Here is a 22,129-nt window from a genome sequence, read left to right as displayed (position 1 = left end):
TTTACTTTATTTGGACTTGAATAAGACATTTTATTATTTAGGTGGAGGTGTTCTTTTAACAAATCTGGGAAATATCCTTATGTTATTTAAGAAATTTTAATAAATTACCTTAAATTAAAAAACGGGTCGTGGAAAATTACATTTTCTGTTTCTAAAATATGAGTTTCTAACAATACTTAACCCCATGTACTTTGGACATTTTTATGCAAAGACTCGTTCTCTTCTTCTTATTCTTTTTGCAAATTCACTTTATCAGATTTATTAAAAAACTATGCATTTTTAGAAAAAAACATTTTTAAGGGAATTTAAATTTCTTTGATTTGATATGCATTAAAGCCCTTAATACTTTTGTATACTTAAGATACAAGGCAAATAACATCTTTATGCAAAAAGGCAAAAGTCATATTGATTCAGTTTTTTCCAGTTTTCTGAAGAATGATCAATTTCTAAGAAAAACTTTCTAAGATATTTACTTAAAGAAAATTCAATTCCCTGTAATTTAATATGCAATACAACTACGAATAGACTAATCATATTTTTATATAAAAGAACTAGGGGTACGTATTAGTCTACTTTTGGGACACCCTGTATATATATAGATCAAATTTTGCAAAGCTATAATGACATAAATAATTAACCATATTAAATCCGTTTTTTCCTAAACATAAGAGGAATTAGTAAATTCAAAATAAGATAAGACATTTTTTAAGAAAATTTAATTTTATATAATTTGATATGCATTACAACTAGGAAGGAATCTAGTAACATTTTTATGCAAAACATCCAGGGGTACACATTGGCTTAGTTTTTCTAATAATACTTAAGTCTTTATATTATGAGCATTTTTCTGCTTCTCTTCTTTTTTTTTGTACAATTAAATTTCTAAAAATTATTTTAATATGTGGTGTTAGCACTACACTCTGCAGTTACATATTCAAAGATACATACAAATCTAAATTTAATGGTTTAGAGCTCACGAAAAATAGAAAGTAGCATCTCAATTCCTGTAAGGAAAGAGTAGCAATTGACAGAAAAGAAGAAGGAAGAAGCATGATAGATCTCGAAGAACTACATACGAAGCAAATCCAGCAACTTCGGAAATTCTTCCTTTGTAAACAAACATCCCTTCACCAGGCAGTTTGAAGAAGAAGATTTAATACGTGAACAACAAATTAACTAAATAGAAAACAGTAACATACAGCTAGACCACATATCAAAAACACTCTCGTATAAATGGCTCAAAGATGAAAAACTTTTCAAAAATTTAACTATAAAAAAAATTTAATCAAGATCTACTTAAAACTCCTTGTAGTTATTAAAAAATCTATTGCTAATCGATGGCAGAAATTTAAAAACGTATAAAAAATTAAATCATGGACAATTCACTTCGAACTGTTTTTTAATATAAAGAAATCTATTGGTAATCGATACAGTAGAACAAGTTAATTGGTTTAATATTTTTTAAGTTATTACATTTTTTCCAAAAAAATTCAAAAATTTTAGTCCTATTTAAAAACTGATAAAAAATCTAAATCAGAGAAAATTAACTTAAAGCTTTTTGTAATTATAAAAAGATTCATTGCTGATCGGAGTAGGAAGATTATAAAGTAACTGGTCTATTATTTTTTTTATTATTTTTTTCCAATAATTACTTCAGTCCATTTTCACAAATTCATAAAATAAATTAAATCATAAGCAATTTAAATAAAAAATTATTTAAGACTATTTAAAAATCTATAAGAATCACAAGTCAAGTGCAATTAAATTTAGATCAGAGAGAAGCTCAAATTATTTATTCCAGGCAGTTAAAAATCATTGAATAGGTTGGGAGGGTAGATTAACTCAGATAATGAATCAGATTCTTTAGTTTTATCTTTTATCGCTTTTTAAAGTTTGTAATAAAAAGATGAGAATACTGATTTAAGAGCATAAAGATTAACAGAATGAGTTGGTTTAAATAGAAACACTTCAGTTTTATAGGATTTAAAAAAGAACCTAGGAACACTGACTTTCATGTGTCAGTAGTATGCAAGAGTGAGTAGAGTTGAGTTTTATTTAAGCGAAGAATAGTTTTCCCAACAACTACTATAATTAATTATTTCTTCCAATTAGTTGAAATCATTGAATTGATTAGAAAGGTGCATTGGTTGAGATAACATTCTTCAATTTTACCAATTAACCCACTAAACACATGAATACTGATTTTTAAGAATATAACGCATTTAATCTATGTTAAGCGATTTTTAATTCCTCACAACCAACCCAAATTATATTTTTTAATTGCTATTTATTACGACCCATGCAATACTAACAAACATTTTCGTGTTTTTCGGAATTTTCACGTTATTTCTTTCAGTTATGAGGCGTTTAATGCCAATATACGCCAGAAGTTACACAACAAACTGCGCATTAATTACATCACGTTTTATATTTAAATTTTACGATATTTGATATGGGTTATTCACCTTATAAAGTACCTTGTCGCAATGTTATATATACAGGATGTATATCAAATCGAGTTGATGATGAAGAAAAGACGAAACGTCGTGTTTTAGATCTTATGCATCAGAACCAGAAAATGAAAATAAAAATGTCCGATTTGTTGATGAGTTTTTATAATTTAGTTTTTTTAGGGTATTTTTTAAAATCAAAAATAATTATATATTTTACAAAAAAGAATGCCATTAAAGCAGGTATATCTAGCATAGAAAAAAGTTATAAAACCCCGTGTTATTAAGTGGTTGTTGTCCTAAAAACCTTTATCTTTTCCCCCAAAATCAAAAACCGATATAATTATATGGTTTCGTCTATTATTATGGCTAATTTCGGTTCAAAAAAGATGATTATTAACCAAAAAACCGGTCGTTTTTTACCAAAAAAAAATCAAAAAGTGGAACGCGTTTTATAATTCCATGCGTATTGTGCGTTTCTAGGTTAGTAGAACAATATATACTAAAATATTATTCGGTTTTAAAAGTTAAAACTGGTAACTTCCGAGATGATTATCTTAATAATCTAGGTTCATTTAAAATGCACGAGTTAAGAAAACAGTCGATTATTATAAGAATTTTTGTAAAACAGCACTTCTTACTGTATTAATAATATTAATAATAATAATGAGTTTGAATGGGAAAGTCATAGCCAAGGCTACATTAAAGTCATAGGCCAGTGACCCTCTTTAACAGTACCCAACGTAAATGCAACTGTATTCGTAGTAAAAGGTTCGGCATCCGCTGGACCTCACTTTCAACAGAGTACCACATAAGCAAGATAATAATAGTGATAATAATAAACATCTTAATATCATACAGATAATGATAGAGGATACGATTCTTTTGATCAGGCTGTTGAACTACACTTTGTCACTCATTTTTAGAGCGCATCAACTAAAAATGACGAATTTTCCAAAAGTGCTTCAACATAACCCATAAGTAATAAATATTCGCATGTCACAACCTCGAGTTGAATATTTGGTACTTTTTCTGTCCTCGTGTTACATAACTTGATGAATAACTTATTAGGCAGTTTAACTTAAAAATTTGGTAACTTTTTTGATAAAGAAACAAAGTTTGTATTCAATGTGATTGTGTGAACACAAACTTCTATTTCCTTACCTCACATACTCCATATTCTAGCCTAAACAATTAGTGTTTATAATTAAGCATAATAGGGTAACGGGTACAGTTGTTGGCCGGCCACTAGTGATTGGCCACGTTTACAAAATTCCGAAATAATAGGGTTTTTAAAAATTAAAAGGAAATATTATTATTTGCATTGCAATCTGGCAACATTGATATTTATTTTCTCTAACTGTCATCTGTCTCAGTCAAGATTTTCTTGTTGCTACGGCATGTGTTGTTCGAAGTGTCAAGCTTGGTGCATCCAGTTTTAAGGATTTAACAAGGAATTTGTTTTGAAGGGAAGCTATAAACAAGATTAGTTATCCTGGGTAATAGTATTGTTCTATATTTGTATATTACACTTTTATAGCAATTAAGAAGAGTATTTCTTAGATTATTGGTGGTTTCAAAAGTAAGGTTATACATTTTGGCAATAACATTTAGTAGCCAACGACTGTGTTTAAAAAAATGTCCGTGTTATATTGACAATTGAACCGGTGTAAACAGAAAGGGCACAAGTCAATATTTTGACAAATTGCCATTATACCTAAAATGTGTTCTCCTATGGTAGACGCAACGGATTATGCATAAGGGGCACAAGTCCGCATCCCCGATGTCTTAGAAATGTCGGGTGATAATGCTAGCGTTATGCATCAAAGGCACACGTCAGTGACATATGTCCTTTATGCGAAATGTTAGTGTTTCAAATGTTGGAGTAAACATGTGTTTGTCGTGCGTTTTACGTCATCAGCGAAAATTCGACTTCAGTTAATCTGTTGGTTGCTTCGGGGACAGTTGCACGTGGTTTTAGTTTCATTTGACATGGATGACAATTCTGAATTAACACCTAATAAAAGACAAAAAGCAGAGCCTTCTAAGTATGCTCGCAACATACAGAAAAAGGCAAGATTGGAAGGAAAGTCTTATGAAAACAGTAAAGGAAGAGACGTTTGTGAGAAAAAAATTAATAATGGAGTCCTTTGCAGTTAATTTCGTTATTTAGTTGTAGAATGAAATGCTCTGAAAAGTTCTCTGATGCAGATAGATTGGCGATTTTTCAACGATTTTATAATTTAAGCTCTAAAAACGAACAAGACATTTTTCTACAGGGTCTTGTGGATATGATGGAAGTAAAGCAGCGGCGTCCTCGACCAGGTGACAAAAATAAACCCAAATCAAAAAGTTTCAAGTACTACTCATTTAAAGGAAGTTCCAAAGTAGAGATTTGTGTTAAAGCATTTTTGAATTTATATGCTATCACATACAAACGCATCAGGAGAATTAACACCTTATCCTCACAAGGCAAGTCACCGAATGACTTACGCGGAAAAATGACTGTGTGAAAAAGTGCTAATACTTTCTCAGAAGAAATTAGGAATTGTGTAAAGGAATACATACAATCATTTCCTACAAAAATCAGCCACTATTCAGGACGTGAAAAACATTATTTGAATAGCCAGCTAAATTTGACAAAAATGCATCAGCTTTACCTAGAGAAGTATCCAAACCAAAAGGTAAGCTTTTCATTTTAATCTCTAAAATTTTAATCTCTCTTTCGGAAGACCACAAGTTGATGTTTGTTCGACTTGTGAATTACTAAATAACAATATAAAAGACCAAAATTTGAATGACTCGGCCAAGCGTACTGCCGTCGCAGAATTGATAGTTCACAAACGAAGGGCTGTCATTGGCCTTCGATTTTATGCAAAATGTCCAGTTACCCACAATGCCTGTGGGTGAGGTATTTTACTACCAGCAGCTTACTGTGTCCGTATTTTGTATTCACAATCAATCAATCGGAGCTTCATCTTTACAGTGATAAATGCTAGGGCCAAAACAAGAATCATACTATGGTCAGGATGCTTTTGGCTCTCACAGATTCTGGTAAATTTAGCATGATTTGGTACTTTTTCCCAGTTAGGGAGCATTCATTTCTCTCGTGTGAGAGGGACTTTTTAGGAAAATTTACGGAAACATGATAGAATATGCACTATTCACGAGATCTCTACGATTATTATTACCAGTAGAAAACATAATACAAAATTTTCATAGAGGTTGCAACAAGTGACGTATTAAATTTCAAAAACTGGTGGGAAAAATTTTATAAAAAAACCTGTGTCTCTGAAGAAACAAAACATTTTCCTCGTAACGAAAAGGTCAACTTTCAAATAAGCACCTTTTCATGTTTTAAATACACATCCCAACAAAAAGGCACTGTTCAAGCCTATCCTTTTACTGACGGTTTGGTGTCACATACATTTAATTTATCACAACCTGGAATGGCCTGTCTAACTTTGCCAACGAGCCTTGCGCATCGCTTAGGAAAAGTTCCTATTAAGGCCAACAAAATAAAGCATATAAGGAAATGTACTGCTTTTGTTGCAGAAGAACACAAACCATATTTTGATGCTATTCTTCAGTGGTCTACAATCAACAATCAATGAGTGATCTGAAGATTAGTTTTTCCAAAACATTGTACTCTTCTATTGAAATTAGCTGTTTATTTTTGACTTGTACTTTACATAACTAAAGCTGTATTAAAAAAATAAATATTTTTCGAATTTACTAAATAGCATTATTTGCAAAAAGGGCATATGACAATTCTTTCAAAGTCTTCTGGGGGAGATAAAATCAATTTTTAAATTTAAAATATAAGGAGACAAATCGTGCTATTCAAACTACAAATCAATTATAACAATAAATGTTAGTAATTTTACTTAATTTGATGGAAAAACAGTTTTTGTCGATTTCCCAAAAATGTGTTTTTTTGACATGTGCCCTTTCTGCTTACATCGATTCAATTACTGTACTAAATTAAAATATTTATTATAATTTGGGTTTTTTTAGTCTAGTTTGGTCCAAGAAAACATATTTTATGCATTTTTATAGAAAAATTATGGCAATAACCAGTGGTTGGCCGACTGCCAATCACTGAACCACGGGGTGGCCAATAATTGTAATTTGTAATTTTAAATTCCTCATTACAATTGTGGGCCAATTATTAGCTAATATATTTATAAAGGTAATATCATTACCATTAAATTATTTTAATTTCTAGACTAAAATGCCTACCGAACAAGATCTGCAATCTGCTTTTCAGGCCATGGAAAATGACATGAGCCAACGAAAAGCCGCTGAACAATTTAATGTGCCAAGAGCACCACTGCAGCTTAGAGCAAGATACGGGGTGGATGAAAAATGAAAACTTCTATGAATACATAGAAAACGTCTTATATAAAAACACAAAATTACCGGTTATTTTATTTGTTGATGGACATAAAACTCATTTAACCATGAAGATTTTGTAAACACAGTTGGGCCACAAAAATATTAGAATTTGAAAGTCTAGAAAATTCCGAAGAACTTATTGGAGATTCAAAATTGCTCTTCAGAATATTTAATTTATTTCAAACTAACCAACCCACAACACAGCTTACAGAAACCAATGGAATTACAAATGATAAACAAGATATCTCTTTCACTAGAGAAAACCATATAGCTTCAGATATTTCACTTGAGCCTTCAGAGAGCAATGAAATTATATGCAACGTACAGGATATCCCTATTAACACGGAAGACGATCTACTTTTGGATTTTAGAGTACAACTTCCAGAAAACGGTGATATCACCGGCATAAAAGATAGTACTAGTATCACAGAAGATAATATAATGGCGTTAGATATTCCATCGACATCCAATATTCCTTTACATATTCAATCTTTTGAAGATGCTTCTAAACAACAATTACCACAGGATAATTAATTGTCTAAAGAAACTGACACCTCAATAGAAAAATACTTTTTTAAGAAAAAATAAAATTAGAATGGAAACAAAAGCGAATTGATGCAAAAGCAAACAAACAAACAAGTCAAAAAAACAAAAACTCCAAGATCAAAGTAATTAAAAAAAATGTCACAAAAGACAATGCTGAGAGCAAAAAAAGTCAAACTGTTCTAAAGAAAAAAGAAATTGTTGCTTTATCTACTAACAAACGAGTAGATCAAATTGGAAGCAGTAGCAAAAAAAAGTTTTATTATGATCTAAATAATACTTCCCGAGATCTGAACGTTGATGCAGGTGATACTGTAGACGTAGATATTTTAAAGGCAGATATGCTTTCCAGTCACACAATTAAATGCACTAGTTTAAAAAGTGGAGTTAGAGTGCCCCAAAGATGATAGCCAAGAATTATTCACAGAACAGAACCAATTTCCTGATTCTGTAGAGCAAAATATTAATCCCACAATTGATGACACATTTTTTGATGTTTTGAGTAGCAAATATGCTAATTTTAAACTAGGATATAAAAACATGCTGGTGAGTCGGTTAAAAGAAAATTATTTTTTGAAACTGATAGGTATCCAGAACAGAAAAAAATACGTATTCTCTTAGATAAAACAGTGAAACACTCAGAAGACACCAAACCATCTGTAAAGAATCTCTTGTTTACTGGATTATGTTATTCTTGTTCGTATAATATGACTAAATCTAAAGTTGGAATATGATGTCAATTTTGCGTTAGAAGTTATTATATCGGGATTTGTGCAAAGAAACAACAAGATATTAAAAACTTAGAAGATTTTGTGTGCTCTACATGCTATAACAAAAAAAAAACATAAAACAATAAAGAAATTTATAATGGCCAATAACTGTAATTTTATATGCCAATAACTATTGCCATTAACTGTCAAGTTTTATAAGTTTTTTAAATTTATGTTTATTTCTTATACCCAATGTTATTTTACTTAAAATAAATTGATTTTTTGTAAAATTTGGTGTTTTCTTATTATTAAATCATCCTTTAAAAATATTCTATTTAAAAACATTCCCATTTACAAGATTAATATAATTCGCAATCCCTTAAGTAGCCAATGACTGTACCCATTACCCAATTATAGCGCTGTTGCTATGTTTTGACCGTATTGTCGAAGATAATACAGAGATAGAAGAAGTATAGAATATTGGCAATCATCCTGTATATGGTGACTTTCTTTACCGCAATACACTTTAAATTATGATATTTGCATTTGTTCCTTAAAATATGTCCAAGGTACCTTCACAGTCTCCTAATTATTATCGAAGGACTAGCCCCTAACTGTCCTAGTTCTTCAATAATATCTCAGAATCCTCCTATAAAGTTATATTTCAAAGGCTTTAAATCAACTTTGTAATACCTCGCTTATGACTTGACTTCATTGAAAAGAATCGAATAAATATAGCATCGGAGGAGTCTGATTGTTATATCGATATTAAGATTATGACTTTTCAACAGTTTAACCCTTGCTAATCATTGATCATGGTTTTCAAAAAATGTTCATCTTTCACCAGTTTCTATACTGATTACCATGAATTTAGTTTCAAAAATGTTAAATTATATAATTTAGTTCATGCCTTGATATCTGCCAGGACTTATTTTAGCATATTTATTTTCTTCTAAGAATTCTAGAAGTTAACATTTTCTTTTCAAGAAGTTAAACTAATCTCTTACAGGAATTTAAACGTAATTTTAAATGATCCCCTGCTATTTTTAGGCGGTTCAAGGCCTTAATGTCTTTTAGTGTACAACAGTTAATTTGACTCCCTTAAAGTGCCATAAAAGACTCGAATTACTTTAAAAGTGGAACTGCCTGGAAAAGTTCACTTTTTGGTCTCTTAGGAACTGAATTTCAATAATTAATTCGAGTCAGTCAGAAGAGTTTTCACGTAAAAGACATTTGGAAATTGCCTCAATTTCCTAAAATATTATGAATTTTTTTGAGTAATTTCCAGGGAAAGGTTTTCATTAGTTAGAAGTGTCAGAAAATTCCAGGCAATTTAGGCAGCGTTAAAGTCGTTTTCTGCCTTTTTCAGGCAAAGTCTAAAAGCCTTTATTTATGCAAGAAGTTGCCTAAAAAAGTTTCAACTGCCGTGAAGAGCTACATATATTCGAAGTAGTTAGAGGCAACTTTCGCAAGAACTCCTGAGTCTGAAGATATTTTCTAGGAAGCTGAGACTATTAAAAGTCATTTTCTGGTACTTTTAGACAGTTGGATGCATCAATTTCTTCCAGAGAATTAATTTGAAGAAGTTTCAACTGCTTGAAAAAGTCATTTCAAAATTCCAAGTTTTTAAAGGTATTTATTCCAGGCAGTAAATTCAACTGAATAACTCGAAGTCTTCAGAAATTCCACATTCTTTGAATATCTTTTAAATTCCTAAAAATGTAACTCACTTTTGTTAGCACTAAAAGCAATTTTAAGATTTTCGAGGCAACTGATGATACTTTAAACTTCGTCTTGGTTTATGTACGTCGTCCAGATATAACGAGTCCAACATTTTAGAGCAATTTCCCAATTTATTTCAAGCTTTTTTAATTTACCTTCTGGTTTTTGAAGTGATTCCCTCAAAGCTACTGAAATATTGGGTTATGTGTTCCAGGTATTTAAAAATAAAGTTTTTTCTGGCATTTAAAAAAAAATTCTAGCACTTTAAGCAATTTTAAGCAATTTTTAAGGCAATTGAAGACACTCCTAATTTTGTTCGTCTTAGGTAGTTTCTTGAAATAGTGTTTTAATTCCTAGAAGTTGAAGCCATTTTTCCAGGCAGTTGAAACTATTGCAAATTATTTTCTGGTACTTCCAGGGAGTTAAAAACATAATTTCTTTAAACCAGGGATCATAGGAGAAGTTTCAATTGCCTGGAATAGTCATTTAAATCATAAGTAGGTAAAGTAAATTTTTTGAGGCAGTTTATATAATTTTAAAGTCATTTTTAGGTAGTTGAATGTCACCTCAGTATCTGACAGAAAATTTATGAAATATTATTGGTATTTCCAGAAGTTAGAGTCATTTTTCAAGTCGTCGTCTCGTACTTCAAAGCAGTTAAATATATTAATTTGTTAAAAAGAGTTGCTCGGAAGGCGTTTTCATTGCCTGTACCTGTTCTCTTTAATTCTTATAGTTATATAGTTATCCTTGCCACGCAGTTAAAGCAAGAACAAGTGATTCGGGTACTTTTAGTCAATTAAAGCAGTTTTGAGATAATTTTTTACTGATTCTCGGTAACTTTAACGAAATCAAAATTTCCTAAAAGTTTAAGTAACTTTTCGTGAGGTTGAAACCACTAGGATTTAATTTATTTGGAATAACATTGAAGTAGCTGAAATAAACACTTGAAATTCAAGTAGTAAAAGTCAATTTTTCCAGTCAGTTGATACTGTTTAAAATGCATTAAGGGAATCTTTTGGTTACGTTTAGGCAGTTGAAACTATCAATTTCTTCTAGATAATTGCTCGGAAGTAGTTTTAACTGCCTGAAATATTTTATTCAATTGCAACTAGTTAAAATCATCGTTGCCAGTCAGATGAATTAATTGAGAGTTATGTCCTGGTACTTTCAGGCAATCGAAGGCCTTTTATATCATCTGGGATTCCAAAGCATGAAAAAAATTTCTTTTTAGTCGATTGAACCAGTTTTAAGGCGATTTTTTGATCGAATCAGTTACTGCTGATTTCTTTTATTTTGTTTATTATTTCTTGTTCTTGTTCATCATTGAAAACCACATTATCATCTGCATAAAACATGTTGTTTATTCATTCTTTATTCAGAAAAATTCCTGTGTTGGTATTTTCAAGGGCTCTCTTTAAAGAGTTCTTTCGAGTAAAGATAAAATATGAATGTAAGCAAAATGCACAATTTTGAAAAATGTCCTGGAAGAATCAAGTAGAACAAAATGAAGACCGCAGTTAGAAGAGAGAAGGAAAATAGACAGATTAAGGAACAGAGATGTTGAACTATGAATAAATTACAGACTAATTTGCTGAAATCTCAGAATAAAAAAGTTATTGAAAAAAACTGAAGAAGAAGAAGAGGATCTCGGAGACCATGGAAGAATGATGTGGGAACAAAAGAGCGAGGAAAATCTGGAATATGAAATAGAAGAGATAATGGGTGAAGAAAATAGTAGATGATTTCTTTATATTATTATAGACGAGAAAATACATTTTATATTATTATAATAAATTTATTTTTAGAAAAACCTGTTATAAATTAATTTTAAATTTTTGGGATTCTTATCGCTAAAAACTTTTTTTTACTTAAAATAATTTTTTTTTAGAAAAATGCAGAAAATTTTTGAACTTGGGCGTGGCTCAAAAAATTTTTTAAAAAGTTATTGAAACATAAATTTCCTGTCCAAAAATCCAATAAATTAATAACAAAATTCTAAATAAAATTAATAATTTAATAAACATATAAAAAAGAAGTTTCTTATTATTGATTAAAGAAATTACATTGTCGATTTAGCTTTTTCAGTTTTTAACGCATAATATAAGATTATATACAGCGTAAAAAATCCTCTATTTTATTTTTTTATCTAACACTCCTTAATTAAATTATTATTAACTAATTTATTTCTTTAAAAATAGTAATAATAATAATAAAAGTAAGAAAACACAAAGAAAGAAGAAGAGCACGTAAAAGAAGGTCTATAGCCAAAAACTAGAATTGGAGTTAATGGGAAAAGAAATATGATGACTTAGAAAACGATGAAAGAAAGAAGATAAAGTAATGAATGAATAATTCAAATGCTGGTGGATAAAGAAGTTAAAGAAAATATGTAAATTTAGTTGTGAACAAAAATTATTAAAGTATAAATAAAAAAGAAGAAAAAGAAAAAAGTTGAAAGAGTGAAAGAAATAAAATTACGAAGGTGTTTCTGGAGTTTCTTACACTGAAAATTACACTTATAGGACTACTAAGGATAGACAAAGAAGATAAAAAATAAAAACCATAATTTAAAAAAATTAAGGAATCAAGTTAAAAAAATTGAGGCAGAGGTTAGAAGAAAGAAGGAAAGAAGAATAGAAGCGACATTAAGTATCAAATAATTAAACCAACAAATTTACAAATTTAAATAATTCCTGATTAAACTAAATTTTCCTAAAGGAGCTGGCGATATTATTATCAATATTTTAGTAAATAATATTTAAAATCTAAACAAATTTTAAAACAGACCTTAAATAATTAATTAAGGATCAATACACTAAAATTTTCTTTTAAGGCACTAAACTCAAACTTTAACCACCTTTTTTTTTAAAAAAAAAAAGATGCAAATTTGTATTCAAATAAAATAGAAAAAGGCCAGCAAAGTCTTATAAGCCGATGACGCTCGCATAAATAACCTTTTGGACACAACAAACTAATAATGACCATAGTCGTATAAATAACAATAAACCTTTTCGACAAGTTACAAAAACTCGATCAGCATAAATTTAAAGCAGATTTTAATTTTGGAAAGTTGTTCTACGGTGTATTTTTGGCATTTCGGTTTACTCCTTGGTGCGGGGTTCGTTGAACCGCGCTTGCCTGCTGTTTTATGGTGACATACATTTCTCAATGTTTTGTTTGTTAATATTACATAAACAAACAAAACGTTCCGAGCATTTTGTGCTTTTTTCTGAGAAATTTTAATTTTTTCTTTTCGGATTTGCGACGCCTACGCGATGCGAGTTATCCAAAAAATTTCATTACATAACTAGAAAGTTACTATCATATACTGAAAAATTTACATAAATGTTTAATAGAGTGTTATTATTATTATTATTATTATTATTAATATACTTTAATAATCACGTTCATCATTTAATTAAGAGTACTTTTGCAAAGATAAAACTTCTTTATATGCCTATTTTAACTAACTTTAAATTAAGGTTATGTGAATCATCAATTTTTCTGTTACCTACTTTATTGGTGACTGATATTTAACGTAATAAAAAAAAACATTGTTTACAAAAAATTTTGACCCAAATTTTGCTAAAATGGTAAAAATTTTGATCATGTAACACCTTTATTTAAATCATCCAAATAGTTGTGTTCAGAAGAGATATATCAAATACATCTCTGGACTCATTATATCAGTTTTGTTAGAAAGTGTTGTATACCTTTCTTAGTCCCAAACATTGAGTAAGATTAGTAAGAAAGTACAGAAAAGAAAAAATTAGATTATTAATTAGAATTAGAATTAGAAATAATGAGTAAGAAAGTACAGGACTATAATTCGACCCACCGCTAGTCTGTCGCCTGCTGCCCGGAGCGTGAAATTTTCTCAGTAAAGTGACTATTTCTTTTTGAAGTTATTGTTTATTTATTTATTTTTTGTCAGGTATATTACGGAAAAATTTTCAGGTTCCTTTATATTTCTTTTTTTGTTATATTTTTCTTTAATTACTGTTAACTATAAGTTAAGACTTCATTATTTAAAGTGCGTTTCAAGTGCATAATTATTTGGCACATGTGTGTTGTTTAGCATTTAATGAAATCTGTTAGAGGGTTGAGTTTGAATAGACTTCGCCAACTGATAGGTTAAGAAACATATTATAATACAAATATTATGTAATGAATTTTTGCAAATAAAAGTCGTTTACTATTATTATTATTATTATAATTTCCAGGACATCCAAATACTATTTAGAAAATGAAACGATGATATAGAAAAAGGTGGCAGTTGCTAAAAATTGAAAAATCAGTAGTGACAATATAATTTCATTATGAAAGAGGAAAAGAAAAATGAATTGTATGGAAAAGGATGAAGCATGTTTGTTATTGGCTTTAAGTAATTTTGTTTTATTTAATTAACGCTAACAAAGACATAATTTGTTATAATTTTGGGATAAAAAAACAGTTCCGATGCCGGGTCAATAAGTTTTACAAAAATTATTGTTAAAATAAATATTTTATGTTTTCCTACGACGTTATTAAAATAAAATCCACTTTTAATCACTACTAAGAGAAATCTTTTTTTTCTCAACTTCCAGTGCACAAAGTCAATGTTCATAAGTCAATGAACATTATTTAAATAATTGCTAACATAACTGTTGCGTCAGACCGATGATACAATACCAAGTTAACCATTTTTTTAATAGAGTCTAAACAATCCCTTCTATGATCAATAATGTATTAATAAACTCATAAATGAAAAATATTGATATAATCTATTGTTAAGAAATTAGAAATCTCTACTAAAATAAAATTTTTATGACCAAGGAGGAAAGCAAAAAATGAATGGTGTAGAAGAGGAAAAAGCATTTCTTTTATTATAGATCAACAATTGTTTCTTATGCAACGCTGAGAAAACAATATTTTTTACAATAAAATATCATTTATAAAACACCAATGTTAACGGTGCCAATGAAATGAACAACCCTTTTTTTATTGGTACAAACTAAACTTAGCTTAAGATGAATAAATGTTGAGACCACTGTTGCGATAATTTCTTTTACATACGTAACGTCAATAAGAGATTTTTAAACCATTTTTTGGTCTTAAAAAAAAACATTCAATTCATTACTAAGATAATTACTTAAAAATGATCGAGTGGAAGGTTCTTAATAGTCCTTTTTAAATCATTTTACTAAAGCTATATTGCGGCAGTTATAGTGGTAAAAATATATAGTTTTGTATATTTATTTTGTTTGTTCTTATTGCAACTGACTATTAACTTAAGGTACATAATGTGAATCTACAGGTCAAGCTCCATCAGTATTAAATAAAGCCAAATAGTTGACATTCAAAAGCGTAAATAAATAAATAAACAAGCCCACTGAGGTGCGCCCATAATACGAACTGGAAACTCAATTGCACTGCACGTATCAGTGTTTTCTTAAAATTTAGATCACGATATTATTAAAATGTTTTTTTTTTATTTTCTTCTCTTTGTCGTTTTTTTCTTTTTACTTCTTCGTGCTTCCGAACATTTGACGATATATATATATATATATATATATATATATATATATATATATACGCAAACCGCTATCTTTACGCCCGATGACCAAAATTCGTTCCACTGTGCGTGCTGAAAGCCGAAATTGATTTTCGGTAAACTTTTGGCATACATGGCACTCGTTCTAGGCCACATTCAAGTTGAAAAGGTAACTCGTATAGGTTGTACAGTTTGTTTTTATGTTGCAGTTAGCTTCCCAGCTAAAAAGAATCATTTAGCAGTCAGAATTTGATTTTTTTTTTTTGGTTTTTGGTGCATAAAATTATCATAATTGGTTGAGACGTTAAAAGTAATGCTCTCAATAAATTTTCGTAATAAAACAGGTATATATTTTTTTAAATAAATTTTAAGTTTTAAGTCACCTAAACAGGGTTTTAAAATTCGAAAATCAAAAACTTGCCTATTTCTTGCTGATTAGGGATTTTCTTACATAGAATAACAACAAATCAATTTTTTGGCCATATATAATATTCATTAAATAATGCATTTCTTGTGAGGCAAAATATTTGTGAACCACTCATATATTGATTTTTTTTAAGTCGACTGATTGACCCAACTCCGGATTTAATTGGAAATTTAAAAGATCATTGAACTGCAATAAATTGGCTGTTTTTTTGCGAAATAATTTACCCTTAACGTCGTAAATAAGTAATATAAACATATATACTTAATTTTTTACTTGAAATATGTCACTAGTGTGACACTGTGGCTTACATTTAAAAAAAAGTTAAAATTTTTATGTACAAGTTTTTAAGCAAATATAGGCATAACTTAAATGGACGCGATACCTTTTTTTATATATTTTTTTTTAATGCATGCATTTTTATATTAATCGTTTCTTCCAGTGTTAATTTACTGATGGACATTTGTGATCAAATTTTCTATTGCTTATCAATGATTTATCCATAAAATATTTTATTCAATATTAGCAATTTAAATTATGCAAAAAAATGTTAACTTTCTCTTTAGTAATAAACCACAGAGTTCATTTAGTTCAGTTACCCGGTCATTAGTTCATTGCCCGTTTTTTTTAAATATGTAATTTTTTAAATTTTTATATAACTCCGCATAATTAATATTAAATATTTATTTTTATTGTAAAAGTCTATCAGTGTATGAGTATGTTAAAATAAATCATTTTTAAGTACTAATTACAAATTTAAAAAACTCGAAAAAATTATCGTTTTTTGAGAACACATAATTATGTGCGTTAAAATTTTTACTTAAAGTTAATTTCTCAACAAATTAGAGGCAGTTTTCTTAAATTTGCATTTTATTGGTAAATGATTTTTAAAAAGAATTTTAACTTAATTTCATTAAGTATATGGAAAAATAAACATAATAAAATCTGATAAGCATTGGATCTTGGGTCTTGGGCAAATAAAACTGCCTTTAACTCAGAAATTATTAACTAAAATAAAACATAAAAAGTAAAACTCTCCATTAAGTACTTCAAAAAGTTTTTAAATGATCCTTAAAAAACTAGAAAATTTAATTATTAATTGACTACCTACTCCAGCCAAGTCAATATTTAGTTTAAAACGTAAATTTTTACATGTTAATTATCTATAAAGTCTCCTCTATAAAACGGTAAAAGGATTATATAAATATCCTGCATAGTTTAAAAGTTATAAGGAAAAATGTCCTGGAATAATTTAAAAATTTAAAGTGTCAAATGTATTTTAAAATTTTCAGATCTGATTGGACCTATAAAAATGATTCATAAAAGAACAGGAACTCTAATATCAACTTGAACATTTTTCCAATTTTTTTCACCATTAAAAAATTTAAAATCTTAAACTTGTTATTCAAAAAAAATTATTTAGAAATTTTATGATAAAAAAGCTTGTACCGGAATTAAATTAAAAGCTTAAATGTTTAATGATTTAGGATAGAAAATGCGAATGTTAATCTTATTGTAAGCATAACTTAAATACATATAGTATAGCTTTACTAATTTAATTGTAATTGAAGCTTTTAAGAATTTATTTCTATATTATTTCCCTTCCATACCATTAATTGATGTTGAAGAGAAATAATATATGATTACTGGGTATGATTTATCAATAAAGTATATTTCATGAGCCATGTCGTAATGCTTGTACCAAATTATATAATTTTTTATTATTTTCCAAAAACTTTTCTTTTTTTTTGTTAATACTTTAATTGATTCAATAACTTTTTCTTCAATTTTTGGAGGTTAGTTTGTTGAGTTTGTTTATACATTATCTTGTTATTTTCTAGAACTTTTTTAAATACAAAAAAAAAACAGTAATAAAATTTACCTAAATTTTAAATAAAAAATTTTTGAAAATTTCAAACAATTAGAAAACAGTATTAAAAATTTAAAACTAAGTGAAAATAAATTTTTAAAAAATAAAATAAATGATCTAGAAAATACAAAAAACTAAAATATTCCTTTTGATCGAAAAATAAATTTAAATGATTATTAAAAATACTTGATTTAAATGAGAAAAACAAGTTCGAACTAAAATATGTACATAGAAATCGATTTTTTTAAAAAACTCAAAATATTTTGAAAGAAATAACTCTTGAAATATATACAAGAAAATCATATTATTAATCCAGATAATTAAAATAAAAAAATTCGCGTAATATGTATTAACTTTTTAGTTTTTTTTTGTAACAAACATTAAAAAATGTTAACTTTACTGATTTAAATTAATTTCTGAATAAAAAAAAACTTTTTTGCTAAATATCTCAAATTTTTCATAAAAAATAATGAAAATCGTATACAAATTTAATAAGAAGAAGAAACAAATATTTAATGTAAAATTAAAATTATTAAATTCTTACAGTAAAAAAAGCAAGTTTTTACCAAATTATAAGCATTACTTAAATGGATATGATCCACCTTTTTTTTAACATTTTTTTTTCGTTGATTTATTAATGCATTATATTTTATGACCTAACTAGCCATGTTTGTTATACTGATTAACAAATAATTATCAAGCATAAGTGCCTGCAACATTAATTAATTAAAAGCATGATGTATATTAAAAAAATTGAAAGAAAAGTGAAAAAAAAGTGAAAAATAAAATAAATGTACGGCCAATATGCTAAAAGTTTAATATATTTGCTCGAAGGTGTAAAAAATTTAAATGTTGCCTATGATTAAAAAATAAATTTAGCTGATAGTTAAAAATAAATGATTAAAATAAGAAAAATAACTTTGAACTAAAATATATACATATAAATCGTGTTTTTTTAAATCCCAAAATATTTTTAAAAAAATCATAATTATAGAAAAAGACTATATAGCCTAGTAGCTTTTATTTTCTTGTAATTTATTAGTTCAAAAGCACTAGCGGTGGGTCGAATTATAGTCCTGTACTTTCTTACTCATTATTATAGACTTAAATTACACAGATTTAAATTTTTTTGTTGTAAATACACACCCCACAAAAATTATGGAATCACTTATTATTTCTTAAATATTTTTAATTTGTTGCCTGTTTTTTAAAATGTTATTGATATTGATAATTAAATCACCAAATAATACGACTTTTGCAACATTTATTTTAAATCAGTTCAAACTACAGAGGACAAACATTTTGATTTACCAAAACATACAAAAATCAAAAAAATTGTACAAAACATGTATACAAAAAAAATGAACTTTATCTAAGCCAATGAATTTCTAGTAGCATGTGTTACCGCCCCTGGCTCTAATTACAGCTTCCATTCGTCTTCGAAGGCTTCTAAACAGGTTCTGGAGGTATTCTTGCGGCACGTTTGCCCAGAAGTCAAAAAGAATATTTGGAAGATCATCTAGTGTTCTTATTGGTGCTAGATGTTACTGAATTTGCCATCCTGATGGTCCCAGACATGTTCTATCGGATTAAGGTCCGGGCTACGTGCAGGCCAATTTAGGGTGGGTATCTCGACCTATCCTAAGTATTGCCAAACAACTCTCAAGCAACTTAGCATAGAATTATTACCGATATATGGCATATAGGGCACTACATGGGGTTCTAGGATATCGGTTATGTACCTGTCAGCATTTAGTCTTCCATCATTTACTGGTACTAGCTCCGTGCGACCCTCAAAAGAAATTCCTCTCCAAACCATGATAAAGCCACCACCAAAGCTTTCAGTTTGACAAAAATTAACCTGATCGTGCCGTTCACCACGTCGCCTATATACTGGTATACGCCTGATGAATATAAACAAAATCTTGATTCATCCGTGAATAAAATATTGGACCAATCTTAAATATTCCAATTTGCGTATTCTCTAGCAAATTGCAATCTTGCTACTCGATGTTCTCTGGTAAGACGTGGACCTCTAGCTGGTACTATAGCTCGTAAACCTGCTTCTCTCAGCCTATTTCGAACTGTCTGTAGCCTTATTCCGACATTACGAGCAGCCAATAGATCTGTTTGCAGTCTTTTAGTGGTGGTATGCCTAATTCTTAAAGCCGTTAACCTTAAGTAACGATCATCTACTGCCGAAGTTACCCTTCTGCGGCCTTGTTCGAGTCGTCTAGAAAGTTGTCCTATTTCTTGGTAGCGATTAACAACTCTGGAAATGGTGCTTTGTTGAACTCACATTATCCGAGCGACGTATCTTTGACTGCGGCCATCTTCTATGAGCGCAATGATTCTAGCGGCTTCTTCGTTAGTCACATGTCTTGTTAAACGTTCAGGCACATCCATTATGAACAATAAATTTAAATTTTTACTTTAGAATAACACTATTTGCTTAGAACGTTTTCGATTTCAATGCATTCGCCAACACAGGAATAATCTACGCGAGCATTTTTACTTCAAAAAAATATGTAAGAAATTCCGATCATTTGTTGTCCATGATAAGAAACCAGAAATATCTTTTAAGTTGATACATATACAGATTATCCCAAAAAATATTAAAAATATCTTAAAATACTAGTGATGCGATAATTTTTGTGCGGTGTGTACTTTCATATAACCGGGCAAAGAATTATAAAGATGAACAGAGGTATACAAAGAACTTTTTTAAAAAAATGCTGTTTTATGTTTAGGAATCACGAACTTTGTTTTAGTTCTAGTATTTTTAGAGTGTACGTTGTCATTGGTCTTGATTTTTTCTATGAAACACGTTGAAATATATTTGCGTTTATTTATATGTAAGTTCATGAAAAAAGATTTGAAGATGAAATAGCCTTCGATTTGTCATATTTAACCATTTAGTTTCATTCATTTTATAAGATATGCTATCATATTTTTCAATATTAAATATTAAACGGCAACACATATTTTGGATTTTTTGTATTCGAAAGTTGTCACACTGTCTGAGGCGCGTCTGAATAGCGTTTTTCTTTCGTACTGTGTCTCGTTATACCCATAAAACATCATTTCATTGTTATCCTTTTCTAATTTTCAGACAGACACAGGGATTATAAATGATAATTCGATTTCTCCACCTTATTCCTATATTATCGTTCCACTTTCTAAATAGTGTTTGGATCACAAAAAATAGTATTTTTCTTTCGTAATGTGTCGCACTATACGCGGACAACATCATTTTATAGCCATTTTCTTCTAACTGACTTCTAACTTTTTGACTGAGATAGGAATATATAAAAGAGAAATCGATTTTTCCACAAAACAAATGAAATAATTATCATTGCATAGATTTTTTTAATCAATTATTAATAGTTTACTTGGTATCTTGCACATTGCTTATCGCTTTAAAAACAGCAGTAAAATTGCCTCTTTTTATTGTCCTTAACGGTATGGTTATAATAATAATAATAATAATAATAATAATAAACGGCTTTTATTAATTATTTAAAAAATTACAAAAAATAATAAATAATTAATTAGTTAACATAAAAAAATATTTGTGTGCCTTTGATAGGCGAAGTCTAGCAAATTTCGCTATTCTCACTTAACCATATCAAATTCCACATAATTTTATAAATTATGACTATTAACGCATTTCTGTAAAAGCTATCCACATAAAAAAAATCATATGACATGAATATTATTTTATTAAGATACTCACCATTTTTCCAACTCCTGGCTATATAGCCATTGTTGTTCTAAGGTAATAAAGAAAAGAAGGATTAAAATGACCAACGATATTAAATGAATTAACATTATTTTAGTAATTATTTTAATATTGTTTATTGACTTAATGGTTATTTGTCTAATAAATCAATTATTACGGCAATGGTTTTTTTGACAGGACTTTGAAGAAGAGTATTTTTCTACTACCGTGCGTAAAGTATTCACTTTACGAACTTCCCACGGTTTATAAAGTTTAACTTTTGACGCACTAGTGCGTACATAAATAACTATTTTCTCTCCGGTGATTTTTTTTCATCAGTTTCGATATAATAAAATATTTATCTAAGTAGTGATTTTTATAGTTTTCCTTTAAAACATATCCTTTCACAGCGTTACAGTTATATGAAAAATCATTAAGGTGGTGATTTTCTACTTAAAACCAATAAAAAGCAGCTTCTTCTTTTCCCATAATATTTATTTTCTTTAGCCCTCTTAGTAATAACATTATTATCTAACCAGTGTTTTCTAATTTCTTATCAACCCAGGCACTCATTTTTTCCTCATGTATTTTAAAAGCAGTAAAATAATTATCACAGCAGTGAATTGTTGCACTATAATTTGACAAAAAAAACTTGTCTCTTAAGTAATCAGTTTTAATGTAATAAACTATTTATCTCAGCAATGACTTCGTCTACGTAAAATGATTAAAAGGGCTTTGCTTTAATAAAGTCGTTA

At 28.7% G+C, this 22,129-nt stretch overlaps 1 protein-coding gene and 1 pseudogene across 1 annotated transcript in view; one reads left to right on the top strand and one right to left on the bottom strand.

Moving 5' to 3' along the window:
* The window catches only part of LOC126742210 (cytochrome P450 306a1), a 104,565-nt gene that overhangs the window by 68,599 nt on the left and 13,837 nt on the right, over nucleotides 1-22,129 (bottom strand). The gene's annotated exons all lie outside the window — the stretch shown is intronic.
* LOC126742211 (uncharacterized) lies at nucleotides 4,413-6,040 on the top strand (annotated as a pseudogene).

This window comes from Anthonomus grandis, chromosome 11, assembly GCF_022605725.1.
Source record: "Anthonomus grandis grandis chromosome 11, icAntGran1.3, whole genome shotgun sequence".
Lineage (NCBI taxonomy): Eukaryota > Metazoa > Arthropoda > Insecta > Coleoptera > Curculionidae > Anthonomus > Anthonomus grandis.
The sequence above is the reverse complement of the archived record's forward strand: the minus strand, read 5'-3'. Positions and strand labels throughout refer to the sequence as shown.